Genomic DNA, 19,585 nt, shown 5'->3' on the forward strand with positions numbered 1-19,585 from the left:
CCAATTCATTTCCAAATTATTAAAAAAATAAAAAGGAAAGGGAAAAACTTTAACCTCTAAAGAAACGTTTGTTAGGCTGGTCATATTCAGTTTGCCAACAGTGACCGAATTAAAGATTCCTTTCATGGAGTAAACAATGTAGTAGGGAAGAAAATAAGATAAGCAAGATAGGAACAAGGCCATTAGTTTATTTCAGATACTGAGTTGATTTCCCTCCCTCATTTAAGATGTCGGGTAACGAGCTGTTTAGTCATAAAGACAAATGATACATGGCAGATGAACCATGAACTAAATTCTAAGAACTATGCCTGTAGGAACAAAATTTTGATGTACTCTTTTACTATTTTCTAATTTTGAAAAACATTAAAAAAGAAAAAGAGGAAACTCGTAATATATAGTGATCTTTTGAATATTCAAAACAAAATTATCTGAAAAGCAACTATTGCACGTATACTTAGATTTGCTGTTGCACTCATAATAATATAAATTTGTTACTGTAAGCATATAATTTTGTAAACCAAGAAAGTAGTCGATACTTCTCTTAAATACCAACAATTATCGTAGGAATATTGTTAAGAACGATATGTTTATCAGTCCAGATGTATTATAGGGTAAATGAAATGAAATGAAATCTTTCAAGTTTTACGTCCAACGGTTATGCCGGTGAGGCTAAAGGAGACGGCGATCAGGAGAAATGAATGAAATGGTGGAATGAAGAAAGTGGGAGGAAACGGGAAAACTCCGAGAAAACCTACGAGCACGGTGTTAGTCCACCACAAAGCCCACACAGCGCGAGCTGGAATCGAACCAGGGACCCCAAGCACCGTAGGTGAACGCTCTACCACTGAGCCACCACGTCTCCTGTGTTATAGGGTAAAGAGTTGGACTAGTGAGTATTAAGATATGATTTCCTATTTGGGTCGCAACAGCAGGAAGCATATGAAACCTGATGACTTAAACGTTACTTGAATATAATGTTTTACCATTATGAATTTATAATAAAATACCAACAGATTTAATGCTACTTTAGTATCATACCTGAATTTCCTTTCTTATTCCTTCTGCAATAATGGTTAACATCTATTGAAACCTATACCTAATGTAAATAAGAAAATACAAACTGCTCATAAAACTGACAGCAGAATATTAGTAGTTCATTCTAATGCATGCTTGTGTTTGAATATAAGCTTCTTTACACTCTGCAGATGATTTGAAAAATACATTTTAAAAGTTAGTGATAACGTTTAGTGTATTAAAAAGTCTTATTTGAGAATTGTTCGTATTTTATTTGAGACTATGATGACTGAGAAGTCTGAAAAATGATCCTTCCATTCATAATTATTATGACTATTGGTTTTCATAATATTAAAGTGACTCTTCAATACTTCAGAGTTGATCAATGTTAGACAATGGGCACCCACAAATGCGGAACGTTAGCTAATTTTATTCGGAAATTCATAAATAATTTTGCTTTTGCTTAAAATGAGCAATTGTGATAATTGGCAGTATGGTGAATGTAAAACTCTGATGAACAGTTATCAGAACTTTTTAACCTACAAATAAGGAACGTTAGCTAATATTATTTGGAAATTGATAGTTTTGCTTTGCTTAAGAATGAGCATTTGTGATAATTGGTAATATGGTAAATGTAAAAATCTGATGAACAGTTATCAGAACTTATAAACCTACAACTAAATATAGGATCTGAAAATAAGAACTTCATACTTAGAAAAGGAAGAAACTATATATATATTTCCCCTTTACGTTCCGAATTACAACGATGTTATAAAATAGAGGATCTGCCCTTGCAACAAAATCTTGAAGCCATACGTCACAGTCACGTCATCCCTACTCTGTACACTCTGCCCAATAAGATAGCAATGTTTTGATCCGACATTTTGGCGGAAACGAAAGTAGTCAATCAGACGATGGGGAAAACGAAAGCAGCTAATCAGACGTGCAGATGTTTTTTTTTTTTGTTTCAAAGATTTAATATTTATAGGATGAAGATACCTGTGAACAGACTCTCTATTTTATAACATCCTTGCCGAATTATTAAACAATTACTAACATTACTATCTGTGCGTACACATGAACTAAACTTTGATGCATATTAGAGTGTTAATTTAAATAATCTTTAATTCATTTAAATCAAGCAAAACAAATTATATTCTATTGCCCTTCTTAAATTTCTTATTTAACACTTCTATTGACTTCGTTGTTACTTTACTTAAAGGCACGTACCTTATCTTATCTTAGATAAGCCTATATGTTATCACTGTCTAATTACGATTAGAATGTATTTCGTAAATACAGTGTTTTGTTTGATACTTGTCACCTAATGTGGCTCATTGTGTTATTTTTTTCTTTCAGACTAAGTTGGTTTATGGATAATATCTATACTTTCATTTTTTGCCGCTCTTCTACAGCAAACATATAGTCATGACCTCTGGAATTCATATTTATACTCACTATATATAGTTAAGCCCATATACGACTAATAAAAGAAAAATGTTTTAACTTTTGTGAAATCTGATAGCAGGCATCGAATAAAAGAAATTAGTGGATACTATTTAAGGATTTTGAAATATTATAAAAAGGAAAACATTGCTGGACCTAAGTTACTTTGGACTCTATTTTAGACAAACAGAAATTATTTGTATATAGTTATTGTTGAGTCATTTAACGTGGGGATTAAAAAGACGATGATAAAAGATCTCTTTATGTGTATTATTTTTTGTGGTGGTTGTTGGAATAGTTTATGACACAAGTTAAGATATATTCATTTTAAAGATGAACGTTGGAATTAGGTATCAGGAAGTGTTAGCAATATTAGTTCTATGATAACGTTGCTGTTATTACCTACTATATGCTATGCAATTTGTTGTTCCAGTATATACCCAGACAGCACAATGCACGTACAGTATCCGTATAGTATATGTACAATTGCACGGATGCAACATGTGCATCATCTGTATAAATGCACGCCTGTACATGTGATGCACATATACGTAACAAGTCCTATTCAACATCTTCACGTGCACAGGACATGTGCAATTCACACGTACACGTCTTGCACAAGTGATTTACACCTACTGCGTAGATGATTTACAAGTAGCACGTATTTTCTATTTACACGTTGCACACAGGTGATTTACATGTAGGACAGCGGTGATTTACACGTAGCACACAGGTGATTTACCTGTAGGACAGGTGATTTACATGTAGCTCACAGGTGATTTACAGGTAGAACAGAGATGATTTACACGTAACACACAGGTGATTTACACGCAGTACCCAGATGATTTACATGTAGGACAGAGGTGATTTACACGTAGCACATAGGTGATTTACACGTAGTACCCAGATAATTTACATGTACGACAGAGGTGATTTACACGCAGTACCCAGGTGATTTACATGTAGGACAGAGACGATTTACAGGCAGTACCCTAGGTGATTTACATGTAAGACACAGGTGATTTCCTCGTAGTGCAGAGGTGATGTAAAAGCATATTCGAGAAGCAATGGAAAAAAGAGTTTATGTATTTAATGCCTTACGCAGTAACACCCACTGTTGCCAACTCTTACTGACAAAATGTCGCTAAATTCAGGTCCAGAAGTCGCTAGAAGGTCGCTAAAACAGATATTTATCGAATTTAAACCTAAAAAGAATGTTTTTCTGGAACAATATAAAGTAAACATATATAAATAGGCTAAACATAATCAATAAAGGCAGAGACCAAGTGAAATGACTTACCTATTCGAAAAGATATACTGTCTCCTCTTCTAGATCCTCTTCTACTGCTACCGATGTTGAAGGCTGGGATATCACAGTAGACGACGGCTGCGAGTACGCTGCTTTGACTCCAATTTTTTAATGACAGCCTCTGGTATCTCATAGGAATGGCAGCTCTTTCCAGAGATTCTAAGTGAATTTCGAACTTGAAGTATAGCCGACACAGTTTCCACTTTCAACCGATTTCTCAGTTTGGTTTTTACAATATTTAATTGGCTAAAAAGTCTTTCAACTTCAGCGTTTGAATGAGGAAGAGATAGCACTGCCATAGCGAAATTAGCTAAATCTTGAAATGAATTAACCCCCGCTGAATCTCTGTACTCATAGACCTCCATCCAAAAGTCAACTGTTGTCGCAGTATTTTTCCACTTAATCACAGTCAGATTGCGCCACTGGTTTTCGATGTTACCTATCTCCAATGGGGAACAACCCATCTCTTCCGCTAAATCGGTGATTGGATTTTTAACGACATTCAAACAATTATTTACAGGGAGCTGTGACATGCTTTGTAGGAGTTGAAAATTAGTAGGGAGCCTATGTTTCAATTCTCTAACCAGTTTCTATGTAAAATCTACGCATCGTTTACGTACAGTTTCAATTGTTTGGTTTGAACCCATTGACTCTGCCAGTTTTTCAAATTCATATCCTAAGTAGGGTTTGGAGTCAACAAAATTATCTATTTCGCACGTGTTAGACAGAGGGTCTACCTCGGCTGTTGGATTTAAAATCTTTCTGCTTGTGAAATGTATAAGGTTAGTTAAGTCATCAAGCAGTCGTGTGGGATCAACGTTTTCAGCTTCAAATGCTTTGGTTGTCTTTTATACTTCGCTGAGAACACTTTTCAGATAAATTAGATATAATTTATTGAACACATCTGAATACATCTGAAATAACATTTCAGCCGTATAGCAGCTTTCAGCGGATCGAACCACTTCGAAGTGCAACTTCAACTCCTCCCATTGCTGCAAAATGCGGCGAACGGCCGGTTCTAGAGATATCCACCTGACATCACACACTTTTAAAATTTCCTGTGGTTCTTCATCGTTAATCGTAACATAAATATCCCGGTACATATTTTGTCTTTTACTAGAGTGGGCAAACCAATTATAAGTTTCACGCAATAAAAATTCAATGTTTCGAGGCAAAGTGTCCTTAGTTGCATGCGACACTGCCAATTGTAATGAGTGACACACACATCTTATCAGAACTAAATGAAGAAGATTTAACTCTCTTTTTAGAATTTCGAAAACACCATTGATAACACCAGTGTTAACGCTTGCATTATCAACTCCTAAACCTAACAGTTTGGACGGATTCAATTTGAGATTGTGTAGAAGTGATATAATTGTCTCTGTGATTACTTGTGCAGTGCCATTTCTTAATTCCAACAAAGCCAAAAACCTAGATACTACTCATTTTAAACTAACACTGAAGTATCGTATAATTACCCCCAAAAGTTTTGACACCGAGATGTCCGTTCACTCATCAATTATAAGGCTGTAACCCTGTGCACCAACGTGAAGTACCAAATTCTCGAGAAAATATGGTGCCAGAACATTTTTCAAAATGTCTGTACATTTTGTTCTATGTATGTGTAAGTCTTTTGCTGTGTCACTATCGTGGAAGGTGTTCTACAAAGTTCGGACAAATGGTCAACAGTTAATATTGAACAATGTTCAGCAATGAATAAAGCGAATCTACCTTCAGCTGCGTGTGTTTTCAAACTTTCTTTCCTAAATGGAATTTTTTGCTGTTTATGCGAGATAAAAGGATCGGATCTTAACTTATGTTTCTTTGTTTCAGAATGTTTTCTTCAGATCAGTAGCCTTTGCATAAATCTCACTTTTGCAGTAGACACAAAACGCTTTCGATCGATCGGAATCAACTGGCCGCAACCATTCATACTGTTTCTTTCTCCCATTCTTTTCGATAATGTTGTTGGTATTGGGGTTTACCCATGCTTAATTAAAGAACACCACACTTTTAAGGGAGAAAAACAACACAGAATACACTTTAATTTATCATTTACACAGCACTATGCACTATACACTAGACACTTCAACTAGATATATTCAAAATATTTACACGCAAATAATATTCACTCGCTCTATCCCGACCCGAGAACTGCGAAGTTTCAATTGAGCGGTTGCGTTGTCAGGTGTCGCAATCTACCGGGAATTTCCCTAATTTTTCACACATTCGTAGGGCTATGTATGCAGGTGGCGATTCGATGTCATGGACCACACGGGTTATTCCCGAATTTTGCGCTCAAGTTCGTTTTATTCATCAATCTTGAGGCAATCGCTCATCATGTATATTAATTTTTCTTAAAAGCAAAATCGCTTTAAAAAAATTCGCCAGTTTTGTCGCCAAGACACTTCAAAAGTCGCTGAAAAAAGTCGTTAGCCGCTTTCGTAAAAATTATGTCGCCAGACGCCTTTGCAAATCCGCTAGATTTAGCGACAAGTCGCTAAGATTGGAAACAGTGGTAACACCATCTTTAACACCAAATTTTTTTTTTTAAGGTAAGGAATTAGGTTTGTGAAATTTCTTTAATCATCTATTCTGTTTATTCCATCATATTTGGTTTCATATTAAAACAATCTAACCCCAGCCATTAGAGGGTTACGCCCTCTCGTTGGCGAAGGTTTTCAAAAAAACACGTTGGTGGTGCTAATACATATACATTAGGTGGTCTAAGTGCAGTGCAAAAAAAAAAGAAAAAAAAAAGAAATTGAAAAAAAGAAAAAAAACGTAAAATTAGTCTGGAGAAATGAACAATATGTAATATAGTGCAAGGTATCATATTAATGGTGCAAAAATACAAATATATATATAATTAAAGAATAAACGTAATTGGATATATCATATATAAACAAGTATGATAATGATATGAAGTGCATTGACGTCACAATCACATTGGGAACATTAGTTGAGACACATGAAGGTTAGATCTTCTGTCTCGGGGCGACTCGAGACTGATGTAAGACGTAATGATAGCCCAATGTTAGTGATGAGTGAAGAACATGTGCTAAGATGGAAAAATATGAGGTAGATGATCTCTGACGATGTAAATGCAAAATATTGCTCTCTCTGCGGCGTCCAAATTAGTTGTCTGAACATATAGTGTGGTGAGGATGTTGAGCGGTGAGTGCTGATATCGAGATGGAGCATCTGTACGGGCATCAACTCTTAACGTATCAAGATATAGTGGATGAGCATTTGTAACGCGGGATTGAATGTATCTTGTCCGAAGTGTAGCAAGATGTTCGAAAATAGTTGGAAAGTCTATATGTTCGTAGGTCATGTAATTTGGATATGGTAGTCGAATCCGATATGCCAGGCGAATAACATGGCGTTCCATAATTGCTAACTTCTCGTACAGTTGAGGTGAAGCATGACACCAGGCAATGTGACCAAATGTGAGAAGAGGTCGAAGAAAAACTTTGTATGTCTTTAGTAAGACATCCGCACTTAGTCCCCAGGTCGTGCCCGTAAGGCGGCGTAGAAGATTTAATCGACTTGATGCTTTTTGCGCCAGTTTCTTAAAGTGAGGTTTCCAGGTGAGTTTGGTATCGAATACCACACCAAGATATGTTGCAGAGGCGGTTGGTCGAAGAAAATGCCCGTCAACCGATACACAAAGATTAGTAGGATTTCGGCGTACTTTAGTTCTACGTTTAGGTGCAAGGAAAACAAGGGCTTGTGTTTTCTCCGAATTTACAGTTAATTTCCACTTCCTGCACCAGATAAGAAAATTGTCGAGTGTCAATTTTAGGCTTCTGCTGATCTGAAGCATAGTTTTCCCAACTGATAAAAATGCTGTGTCGTCAGCATATTGGAAAATATAGACATTAGGCGGTGGTTTAGGCATATCTGAGGCATATAAGATATATAATAATGGGCTAAGTGCGGAGCCCTGAGGTACGCCTGTATGAGGAAAAATAGGTCTAGAGAGGGCACTTCCTATTGAAACATACGCTATTCGATTACTTAGAAAAGAGTAAATGAGACGGATGTAACAAGTGGGTAGTTGGAGTGACTGTAGTTTGCGCAGCAAGCCATAGTGCCATACCTTATCAAATGCTTTTTTTCTAAATCCATAAGGACTAGACATGATGGAAGAGCCTTATTGTACTGGTTAGTAAGGACAGTAGTTAGGCGTAGCAATTGGTCGTTAATAGAAAAGGTAGACCTGAAACCTGCTTGATGTATTGGTAACAGATTGTGTTCATTAAGATAAACATGTAGTCTGTTGACGAGAATCTTTTCAAACAATTTACTGAAGACAGAAGTTAACTGAATGGGCCTGTAGGAAGAAACATCATGAATAGGCTTGTTTGGTTTATGAAACATGCACACCTTTGAGACTTTCCAATCTAGTGGATAATAACCGGTGTTGAGTATGAAATTATAAATAGATACTAGCAAAGAAATAAATAGAGGTGGAGATTCTTTCAGCATCCTATACGAGACACTATCAATTCCTGGTGCTGTGTTACGTTTCCGTCGGAGAGCGGAATGTAATTCGGGAGCAGTGATTGGTCTGGTAAGAGGATGATTAATGTCTGTTTGATGTGATGTAGAAGGTTGTAAAGAATGTATTCTTGAAATATCAATGCGTTCGCTCTGTCATGGAGACTCGGTTGGAGTGAAAACTGTTTGCAGTTGGTCTGCAAAAGCATTAGCTTTATCTGCATCTGAAAGAAGCGGAATGTTATTAACATGGAGCGGATATGTTGTAACAGTGTTTTTTCCCGTTAATTGATGAAATTTCTTCCAGTAGCGGGTAGGATGTGCCTCATCTCTCAGCTTATTGCACGCACTTATCCAGTGCCTCCGTTTATATGCAATGAGATAGTTTTTAATTGCCCGTTGCCATTGTCTGTGACACTGAAGATGGATCTCTTTCCAGTACGATGAACTCTCGAATGTGCTGCCTTGCACGTTTTACAATGGCCAGCTATTGAGGCGGTAACTTTGGTCTGTGTGGGTGGATTTTGTCCTCCGGAATAGATATTTGGGCAGTTGTAGTTAAGGTATCTGTAAGCCGTGAAATAGTGTGATACAATTCAGGTTCGGTACTTGGTGCTGTGAGAGGTCTGATGTCTTTTTCAATGATTGTTCTATATGTATTCCAATCAGCTTTATCATAACGTTTAACAGTCCTAAACACTGGAGTAGTGTGACAAAGATGCCCCTTGTTCAGTGTTAGTTTTACTGGGCAATGATCACTACCAATTGCGTCAAGAACCTGTATTGTACAGTCACCGACTAGATTAAGTGATGTAATTACAACATCAGGTGTTGTTTGAGTACTTGGCCGGGTATGACTAGGTAAGTCATGGATATGCAAATTTAACTGTTGAGTTCTGTAGTTCCTAAAATGTTGTTGTTCCCGGTCGCTTCGACTATGGATATTGACATCAGCCATAATGACGACATTTCGAAAGTTTTGGGCAATATAATTGAAAAAGTCGAATGGAATTGGATGTCTCGGCCGAATATAAATTGTAGCAACGTTTATGACGATGGAGGGAAAGTAAACGGAGAAAAGAAGGTGTTCTGGATGATTGATACAAGCCTGTAAGTGATATTGTCTAAATGGTAATTTTGGTGAGAAACCTATTGCAACTCCGCCTTGAGCTCTGACAGCAGGTTCTCTATAGTCATGTCGGTGAAGGAGATAACCTGTTAGGCGTGCTGTGATATCAGGTTTGAGTGAAGTTTCATTGAGAGCAAAAATATCAATTTGTTCCTCTAGTAAAATATGCTCTAAGAGGAGTTTGTGTTGCTGGGAAGATCGTATATTAATAAATAAGAAATTCATGACTACAAGCAATAACGACATAGATTTAAACAATAGTTTCAAGAGGCGCGATTTGAAAATGAGCATATTGTCTTGAATATGTACCATGCATATTGATGTTAAAGAACGATTTTGCAGTGGCAGTAATGGTGCGAAGTATATGATCGCGTTGAAATGGCATCACGTTCTGGAGCACTATGGTGAGATAGCGAAGAAAATCTTCGATACTGAGCGGATGTAGGGTAGATTGGGCTGGAGGTGTTGTTTTATCGCTACTTCGAATAGGTGCAGTAAACTCCGGGCGAGTAGGTTCTGCTGAGGGCTTAGCCTTGCAACGGTAGCTGTAAGTAGGGTGCGCCTCTCCGCAAGTGGAACACTTGGGAGGTTGTTGTTGATTTTGACACAACCTAGTTTCATGTTGGCTGCCACAATATCCGCATCGCGGTTGATTAGGACAGTTGTTAGTGAAATAAGAGTTGTAGGATTGACATCTCTCGCACCTAAGAGGTACTGGCCCAGGAGTTTTAGAAGGCTCAACTCTATGGATTTTCTTATAAATAGGGGCGCCATGTGCCAGAAGGTAATCAATAGCCTGTTGGTTTTGTGATAAAACGCGAACCATATATGTCGGTCCGTTATTGTTTTTTATGCGTATGCATTTGTCAATGTTGATGCCCTCTTGAACAAGTTCTTCGCGCACTTCGTCGTCCGTGAACTCTGGGAGAACACCACGAATAACGACAGATAACATTGGCGATTTCTTAGGTGGTGGTGGTTGTTTCGGCCTAGAATCTGACTTTTTTGTTAGTTTTGCGTTTTCCCCAAAGATTTCGTAAGATGCTTTATTTCGTAAATAGGTTCCGAAATTAGGATCTTTGGATTTTATAATGTATCCATTTCTAGTCTGGACTATTTGTTCAACATTAGCGCGAGGAACGTATTTAATGATCTGGAGAAAGATCATCTTAGGATGGGTCTATTTAGTGTCAAAGTCGGTGAGGAGAAAATTGTAAACAGGTTCTGGAATTACAGAGGATGATTCTGAAGGTAGCGATCCAATGTCCATTGGTTGGACGTTAGAAAATTGAGATCCACCGCGAAATCTCTTTGCAGATTGGGTTGAGTCAGTGGATGGATATCTTTCTTTGGACGTACTCGCTACAGGTTGACTACCCCATGAGAAATGTCGAGTTCGACTAGTAGTACCAGTGGGTGCAGCTTGGGCACGCGAAGTTCCTATATTTGTCGGAAGAGAAACTGGTACTCCTGTATGTCGACCGAGAACTGATTGTCCGTCAGCATTGCCAGAGTCCGCCATCACTATGGAATAGCCTGGGGCCGAAGCCCAAAGGAAGATGAAAATGAATGAAAAGATAATAATGATGAGGTTCAAAAAGCAAGTTTGCCCTTCGAAAGTGAAAACTTCCGTCCACCCTCTAAGTGCTGTATGTGTGCTTTAGCTCACAAATGCGTATTGCAATACTTGGTCTTAGCTAGCACACTAACTGACACAAGAGAGGTTAGGCTGCTTGATACCAGGAAAGAATCGACGTTTAACACCAAAGACATCACCTTCAAAGTATAACACATGTAACTAATAATTGTAAGTGAGAGGTTTACTTTTAGAGTTTATTATTTGCAACGAGCAAAGCTTTAAGTAGTATCTTTGACATGTTTGACAAGTAACAAATAACGCAACATATTCTGCTGTAATCGGTCACGAAAATAATTTTGTAAACCTATGAACTGTCTGACAGTAGTTACAACAGTACGGTGCTGCCACCTGTTGATCTTGTATTCTAGCTCAGCGGACGTTATGCAGTTTTTACAATCATTCAGCAATCATTCGTCGAAAAGTCTCTATAACACCGCCTGAAGGGAAAACGACACCTACCAAAAATGTAGGTTGCTTTATATTGTTGATGAGAATGACAGTAAAAGAATGAAAGTAAAAGTATATACTTGCACGGTATTATGGACGTATCATACACACGTGCAGTAGCCGTGCAAATGAACATGTGCACACAACGGCTTAACCACCGGTAATTTAAATGTGCTTCATCTACGTAAGTGCACATATGTGCATGCCGGCTCAAGCATGGGTTATGTACGTGCGCTGCATCCACGCAAATGCACATGTGTACGTAACGGCGTAAGCACGGGTTATATAAATGTGTGCTTCATCCATGCAAATGCACATGTGCACATAACGGCTTTAGCACGGTTACGTACGTGCGCTGCATCCATGCAAATGCACATGTGTACATAACGGGTTAAGCACGGGTTATATAAATGTGTGCTTCATCCATGCAAACGCGCATGTACACGTAATGGCTTAAGCAGGGGTAAATACGTGTCCTGCATCCATGCAAATGCACATCTGCATAACGACTTAAGCACGGGTTATATAAATGTGTGCTTCATCCATGCAAATGCACATATGCACATAACGGCTTAAGCACGGGTTACGTACGTGCGCTTCATCCATTCAAATGTAGATGTGCACGTAACGGCTTTGGCACGGGTTATATAAATGTGTGCTTTATCCGTTCAAACACACATGTGCACATGCACGACTTAGTCACTGGTTATGTACGTGTGCATGATCCACACAAATGCACATGTGCACATACACGAGTTATGAATGTGTGCTTCATCCACGCAAATTCACGTGTGCGGCTTATGCACGTGTTATGTATGTGTTCATCATCTATACAAATGCACATGTGCACATGTACAGTTTATGCATGGATAGAGCACATGTGTCGTACACGTACATGTTGTCTGGGTACTAATTGATTTTGCTTATAGTTGTTTCGATCAGCATACATAATAAATTGCATAATAACTAATCAAATTTTATTGAATTGTTCAATACTGTTAAATATATTTTTCATAATAATATGTATAACTAACATATTCAGCACTGTTCAGTACTACAGAATTCTATTTTGCATGTACACCAGATAGTATTATTTTAACTTCCTAGTTGTTATTAATGGTAGGGATAAGTTCTATCACCAAATAACTTACTATGATCTTTGTCAAATTGGAACTATAATTATTTAAATTACTTCCGAGTATTTGACAAAAGCTGTATCAGTCTAATTTTATTATAAAATATCTGGGATATATCTGCAAATTACCATTGTCCACTTTCCTAAGTTATTTGACTAAACGAAATACCGACTGAAGGAAATCATCTTTACCTATAGTATTAATAAATCACCTTGATAATTTCAAAGTGAAGGCGTGCGTGGAGCTGGGAGGAATCATTTATCACTCTCTAGTAGAATTCCTGTTCTTCTCACAGTAAGAATAAGGACTATGGATTATATTTGAAACATTTATTCATTTTTCTGGATTCAAAATACTGTACTTATTAATACAATTTCAATTTCTTTGAAATTACATAAACAAGATCTTCCCCTAAATAACTTTTCACAACATCAAAACCGAGTCAAATAATATTTTCGCATGTGAAAACAATCCATAGAAATCGCTAGGCAAATGTGTAGTCAAGTTTAGTCACTACAATACATGTATTTTCAGAGGCAGCTATTAATAATTTTTGTCCAAGTTGTAACTAACGTAAATAATTTTCTTACATATGAAGTCTTCTGAAGTCTGAAGATGTTCTCAGCAACGTGTAAATTGTTACTCAAAATTTGTATCCATCAAACTGAATTTTCCAAAAACATCAATGTCAAAAGTTTTCCCAGTGCCAATATTTATGAAAATTATCTCCTTGTATGAGATATTTGCATTGTGTATGTCAAAATATAAAGTATATAAAATTTCATGGCTGTATAATGAACGTTTCAAAAGGAATTCGTCATAATGATATAAAACATTTCAATAAACCTATCTACGCATCGGAGCAGAAATACTCAAAAGTCCTTGTTAGAAAATTTCAACTCCTTTGACTATGAATAGGTGAATCCCTCCTTTAAACCTTTTTAGACCTTGAATTTCAGAAATTTCTATTTTAGTCGTAGTCGAGAGTCTGAGAAAAACATTCTACGAAACTTTCAACTACCTACGTTCAACTATTTTAGAGATCTACTGAACAGCGTAAAACAGTTCAAAAACGCTTTTTCGTTTTTTCCCAAAACTCCGCTATATCTTCAACTTAGGATTCAATGAGCAAATTTGTAAGAAAAAATTCAAGTTCTGTACGCAAATGTTCCAATGATATTCCATAAATTGAAGGAAAATGTTAAGGGCTCCTTCTTTCCACTAGAAGACCATTTTGCATTACTCTCTTCAACCTCGGCCTAAAGTTCAGAAGAATATTTGTACCGAATGTCAAGTCCATATTCCCAAGATTTCTGAAAATCTGTTAAAAGTTAATATCAATATTATACCTTTAATACTTTTCGTTATCTGGTGAATAGTTAAAATCATTCAATCCCCTCTTACCTATATCTCCTTAGTGGATACATTTAAAAAGTCCAGCTTATCTACAGTCTAGAGTGCACGAAATTACTTGTACAAAATTTGAATACCCTACGCGTAGTAGTTTTGGAAATCTATGGAACGACAACAAATAAGTAAATAAATAAAAATAAAAAAATAAAAAAATAAATTCAAATCTCTTATTTCCCTTAGAGTCTGCAAAGCAAAACTTTCTGATTTTCCTATAACTTTAGGAGCAAGGAGGACATTAATATTTAATTTAAATACTCTACACCTAATAGTTTCGAAGAACTGGCGAACGGTAAGAAGCCATTCGAACTCACTAGGGGTGGAATTTAGAAAAAGCTGATATTATCTACAGCCCAGAGTGCAAGGAAAACATTTACACAAAATTTTCAAGATTCCACGCCAAACAGTTTCGAAGATATGTCGAACAACATATAATTATTTAAACTTCTTATTCCCACTTAGGATCTGCATTTCGAAAAATTCCATATCATCTACAACTTAAAATGTAAGGAGATCATTGTACAAAATTTGAAGGTTCTACGCTTAATAGTTTCGAGGATCTGGCGAACAGCAAGAAAATCATTCAATCCCCTCATACCACCTTAGGGCATTTAAGAATTTCGATCTTATGTACAGCATAGAGTGCAAGTAAAACGTTTCTGCAAAATTTCAAGATTCTACGCATAATAGTTTCGGAGATCTGGTAAACGACAGTAAATTATTCAAGCCCCTTTATCCGCTTTATGGATAGCACTTAAAATGTTTCATTTTAATTGCAGCGTAGACTACTAAACAAAATTTAAGAGAAGTTTCAAGACTCTTCACCTAATAGTTTAGAAGGTATGGTGAAGCACAATCATTGAAATCTCCTTATCTTCTCTTAAGGGCCATACTTCAAAAAGTTCTGTCTTCAAATACAGCCTAGAGTCTAATGAGAACAGTTATACAAAATTTAAGAGTTCTAAGCGTAATAGTTTGGGAGTTCTGTTGATGAGTGAATCAGCAGTCAGTCAGTGGATTTAGGTTTTAATATACACGTAACGGCGAAAGAAAGTTTCAGAAAACATTACGCACAGCGTAGAATAATTTTTCACACTAAACCAAGAAAATTGTTAACAACCATGCTATAACGCTTAAAGGAAGTTATAAATTGTTATTAAATATTAACTGTATTAACTTAGAGGGAGGAAATGACTTTTGAGAACATTTTATAGTACCGTAAGACTTTGCACTTCAGGGGTAACTTTGCACAAACTATGAAAAGAGTTGCACAATTCTCTGTCGGTAAAACATGAACTGTAAAGGGGAAGTTTCAACTGCCACCGTAAGATAGAACATCTAATTGTATTTTGATTATAATGTTGGCGGTTAACTTCACTTCTAATTATCCGGAGGGTTTGTTGTTGTAGAGGTATGGAAAGCAGTCACTGTAAAGGCCGACAAGATTTGAAATGTCACCTACAAGAATTTCCGTCAAAGTTAAGTCACTTTCGTAGAATACTATTGCATATAATGGGATTTTGAAGCAATAGTTGAAATTGAAGTGTGAAACGTTTTTAAGTCATAAAAAGAATAAAACTGGGAGAAGCCGGTTTCAGCCTCTAACCGGAGTTACTTTGCACCTGTCAATTAGTGGCGGCGTTTGGACGTTAAAAGTGGGGGGGGGGCAAGATATGATCTGAATATTTGTATATCAATGTTAGTTTTCTTGGTTGCTTCTAACACTATGTTTGACAAAAGATTGTATAACTAATAGGATACTATCTTTTTGAGTTAAAATACCGTATATCGTGTTTCATATTTAATTAAGTAAATTGACAAGAGCGACGCACATTAGGTACTAACCCTTGATTCCTTGCTCATGAACATCTTAAAATTCTGTCTGGAAAATTGTGTTCAGATTATTTAATAACATATTTGCAAAACAAATAAATAGAAAGGATATTATTAGTCATACTAGTGAATAATAAGGTTTGTTTTGTAGAAGTTATATTGAAACTGGGGATTAATGAACAACTTACATTTTTAATTCCACACTTGCCATTAAATGTATGTTATTACTCTTAGAAAATGAAAGGCAGTAAATACTACAAGCATATGCTACGACGCAATTGTAATATTAATTGCTTTGAATTGCAATTAAAACGCAATTCCTGTAGCTATCTTAACTCCACGGGAAGACAAATAACCAAAACACACTTAAGCAACGACAAATATTATGTGGTATCATTTTTTTCTATGAACCAGTAATATATGCAAAAACTTTACATTTCCAAATGAAACTATATACATTACCCATTTTAAATTCTAGCTTTTTAAAGGTAAATTATTGAATTTCAGTCAATCAGTTACAGCATCATCCCATTTATCCTAGGATCATGGTTAGTACCTCATTCTCTTCAGAATAGAACAACCTTTCAAACGGTTCCATTTACGTTTTAAACATCATGTTCCTAAGGCGGGAAATTTTGAGGGAAATTTGGATTTTTCTGACTTTTTCAAACTTTGATCCCCTCTGGACCCCCCATGTTAATGCACAGATCTCAAAATCAACTGAAAAATACGAAGGGGTGTACTAAATGTGTATAAAAAATTTCAAGCTTCTATCTTGAAAACTAAGTGCGGGAAAATGTTTATCAATGAGCTAAGAACATTCCCACAATGCCCCAGATGACCCGGCTGTAATATAAAATTTTCCTGAAACATCCCTATTTATACTAGGATCATTGCTCCCTTCAGAATAGAACATACTTTCAAACGGTACCACTCACATGTGTCCATCATGTATCTGAGGTGGGAAAATCATGAAAAATTGGATTATTTGTTTAAAAAATATTCCTTGTTTGTACTTTTATTGCCCCTCTGTACTCCCCTGATTTAACGCAGAGATCTGAAACAAATACTTCAGATTCCCGTATAAAAAAGAATCTCAGGTAAAAATTCCCTGAGATCCCTATTTATACTAGGATCATGGTTTGTAAATCATTCTTTTTAGAATAAAACAACCTTTCAAACGGTACCATTGACATGTCTACATCATGTATTTGAGGAGGAAAAATCGCGAAAAAAGGAACCTTCGTTAAAAAGATGTCTTTTTTTTTTTTAACCTTTTTGCCCCTCTGGGCTCCTCTGTTTTATCGCAGAAATCTGAAAAGGATCTGGAAAATATTAAGGGTGCACTGAATGTGTGTGCAAAATTTCAATCTTCTAGGTGCAAAAGTAAGCCCTGCAAAAAGTAATAAAAAAGTCATAACAAAAAATATATTTTTAGTTATAACGTCATCACACTCTACGTCTCGACGCAGAAAGGCGTGGAAGCATATGTAACGTGTTCCACAATGCTTCCAGGCTTGAGAAAAAAATAAGTAAAAAGCTTTTTTGGTACTTTTTTTCAATTGAATAATGAAGATTCTAGCCTATCACCGAAAAATGGATAATATAATTTAAAAGAGTTAAGTGGTCACTTCAAAAAAGTGGGGGGACAACTGCCCCGTCTTGCCCCCTAATCGCCGCCTATGCGGTCAATAGTAACCCCTTAGATATGAAATCACTACAGCTGGTACCTCCTGCCTTCTAATTTTAGTTAAATTTCTTACTTAGATAGAGTTGGAATGGATTTCTTGTTGGAAAATAATTTATGAACAGTGGCGGACCCAGTAAATAGTTTGAGAGGGACTTCACTCAGAAAGGCTTGTTTTTTTAATCACTAGACTTTTTTTTGGGAGGGGCGTGAAATTTATAAGCAAAGAAATGACTAACATTAGATGTTTTTAAAAAGAAATAATACAATTTGGGCGCGCTTTAGCCTGAAAGCCCCAAAGCCCGTAAATATTCCACTGATTACGTTTGGGATGATATTCCTGGACATAAAGAGCAACCAAGGCAAATTAGTTCAAGGGAACTTTTTAATGTTCCTGAGTTGGCATTTTTGTTGGGCATATGCTAAATTATCAGAATGTGGTTCCTGTGCTAGTACCAGAAAACACATAATTTTCTTTACAAATATCGATAATTCATACTAAGTACTGACACCTGTACTATCATTCTAATACAATACTTGTAGACTGCATGCAGTTTTGAGTAGGAAGTGAAATGTATAAATACCGAAGTGAAAACATTGCACAGGAACACTATGTTCGTATGTTGAACATACTTCTTTGTATGTTGTGTAAAGTATCCCCACCGATGGGGTAACTTTGTACCAAAGTTTGTATATCAATAACCCTAGGTCATACTAAATGTATACTAATGCACTTGCCCAAATGTTTTCCTTATGCATATATCTAGCTAGTGTATATTTAAAATACAGTCTTCTAAATCATTACGTTTGTAAGTTACATGAAATTTTCTTTAAAATTCCTTAAACTAGTGCAAAGTAACCCCGACTTACGGTAGTTTGTTTCATTATATCTGAATATTAATGTGATGAAGCAAACACAGATTGACAGATGCAAAATTCATTTGGTATATGTAGTGTGTATCTTATCTTATGCTTTATGTATTGATTGAATGATTTTTATAAGTGTCACAAATACATATTTCAGTTTTGTTGTAACAGTTATAATGTATGTAACAGTCAGCTGCTAAAGTCCGAAAGCCAATGCTGGAAGTGTAGTTATAATTAGAAGTAGGGCGACCATACGCTCCGTTTTGACACGGACAGTCCCGTTTTCGGGGTGTCCCGGACGTCCAGTCAGCAGGGGAAAAAGTAGTATTTCCACCGTTTTCTGCAAGTGAAAGAAGTAAATAAGAAACCTAGACCTTACGGGTATGACGAGAAATGCTGATAGCTTGGCACGCGGCGGGCGAGAGTGTTGGTTGGGTGTTGGCAACACTGGAAAAGTCAGTAAAACTCAAGAAATTGTTCGTTGTCTTCAGAAGGGTGTTTCCTTCTGAGAATCGTGTGCGTTCCAAGCAGTCTCTTGTGCAATTTAAGCATGGACACAACAATCGTGTATTTGTCTCCAGACGTGTAGACGAAGGGCATCACGCGTATATTTTAAAATTAGTGATCGTTAGCTACGGCTTAATTGGCTCCCTTTCTCACCACCATAATGATTACCTTGAAAAGATGGCAACATTGGACCTCCCAGGTTAGTAAACTTGACTTACTATATGCAATAGGAACTTCAAGCAAGTACGATTGGAGTAATTGATGTATTCAATTAATTATCCGTCTTAGGAAGTCTTGAGTTCATATCTTCGTCACGCGATTCACAACGATTCAATAACTGCCGTTTGTATGTAATATATATTTGCTCGACACAGAAAGTAAATTTTAATTTTTGTCTTATAAAAAAAGTCTCATTAAACTACTCCTCTATGCTACATAATAGGTGATTATGTTATAATAATTGAATATAAATTTTAGACTGCAAATTTAGTATTTGTTTAACAGATTTTGGTAGTTTATTGTATAGTTTTATTCCTATGTGGTGTAACGAGCTTTGAGTTTTTGTTAACCAGAAAACTTGCATACAATACGATTTATGGATTTACTGTTGTGTTCGTTTATACTCTGAATTTAGACAATAACTTCGTTTCCACGA

General features: G+C 36.4%; 1 protein-coding gene across 1 annotated transcript in view; it reads left to right on the forward strand.

Annotated features, from left to right (window-relative positions):
* Nucleotides 1–2,696, forward strand: part of LOC145662050 (uncharacterized) — a 92,392-nt gene extending 89,696 nt beyond the window's left edge. The window contains exon 7 of the mRNA XM_081727382.1: nucleotides 2,374–2,696. The gene's annotated coding sequence lies outside the window, so the exon portion shown is untranslated. The remainder of the gene's footprint in view (nucleotides 1–2,373) is intronic.
* The last annotated feature ends 16,889 nt before the right edge of the window (nucleotides 2,697–19,585 follow it).

This window comes from Thermobia domestica, chromosome 10 (assembly GCF_964235325.1).
Source record: "Thermobia domestica chromosome 10, izTheDome1.hap1.1, whole genome shotgun sequence".
NCBI classification, from domain to species: domain Eukaryota; kingdom Metazoa; phylum Arthropoda; class Insecta; order Zygentoma; family Lepismatidae; genus Thermobia; species Thermobia domestica.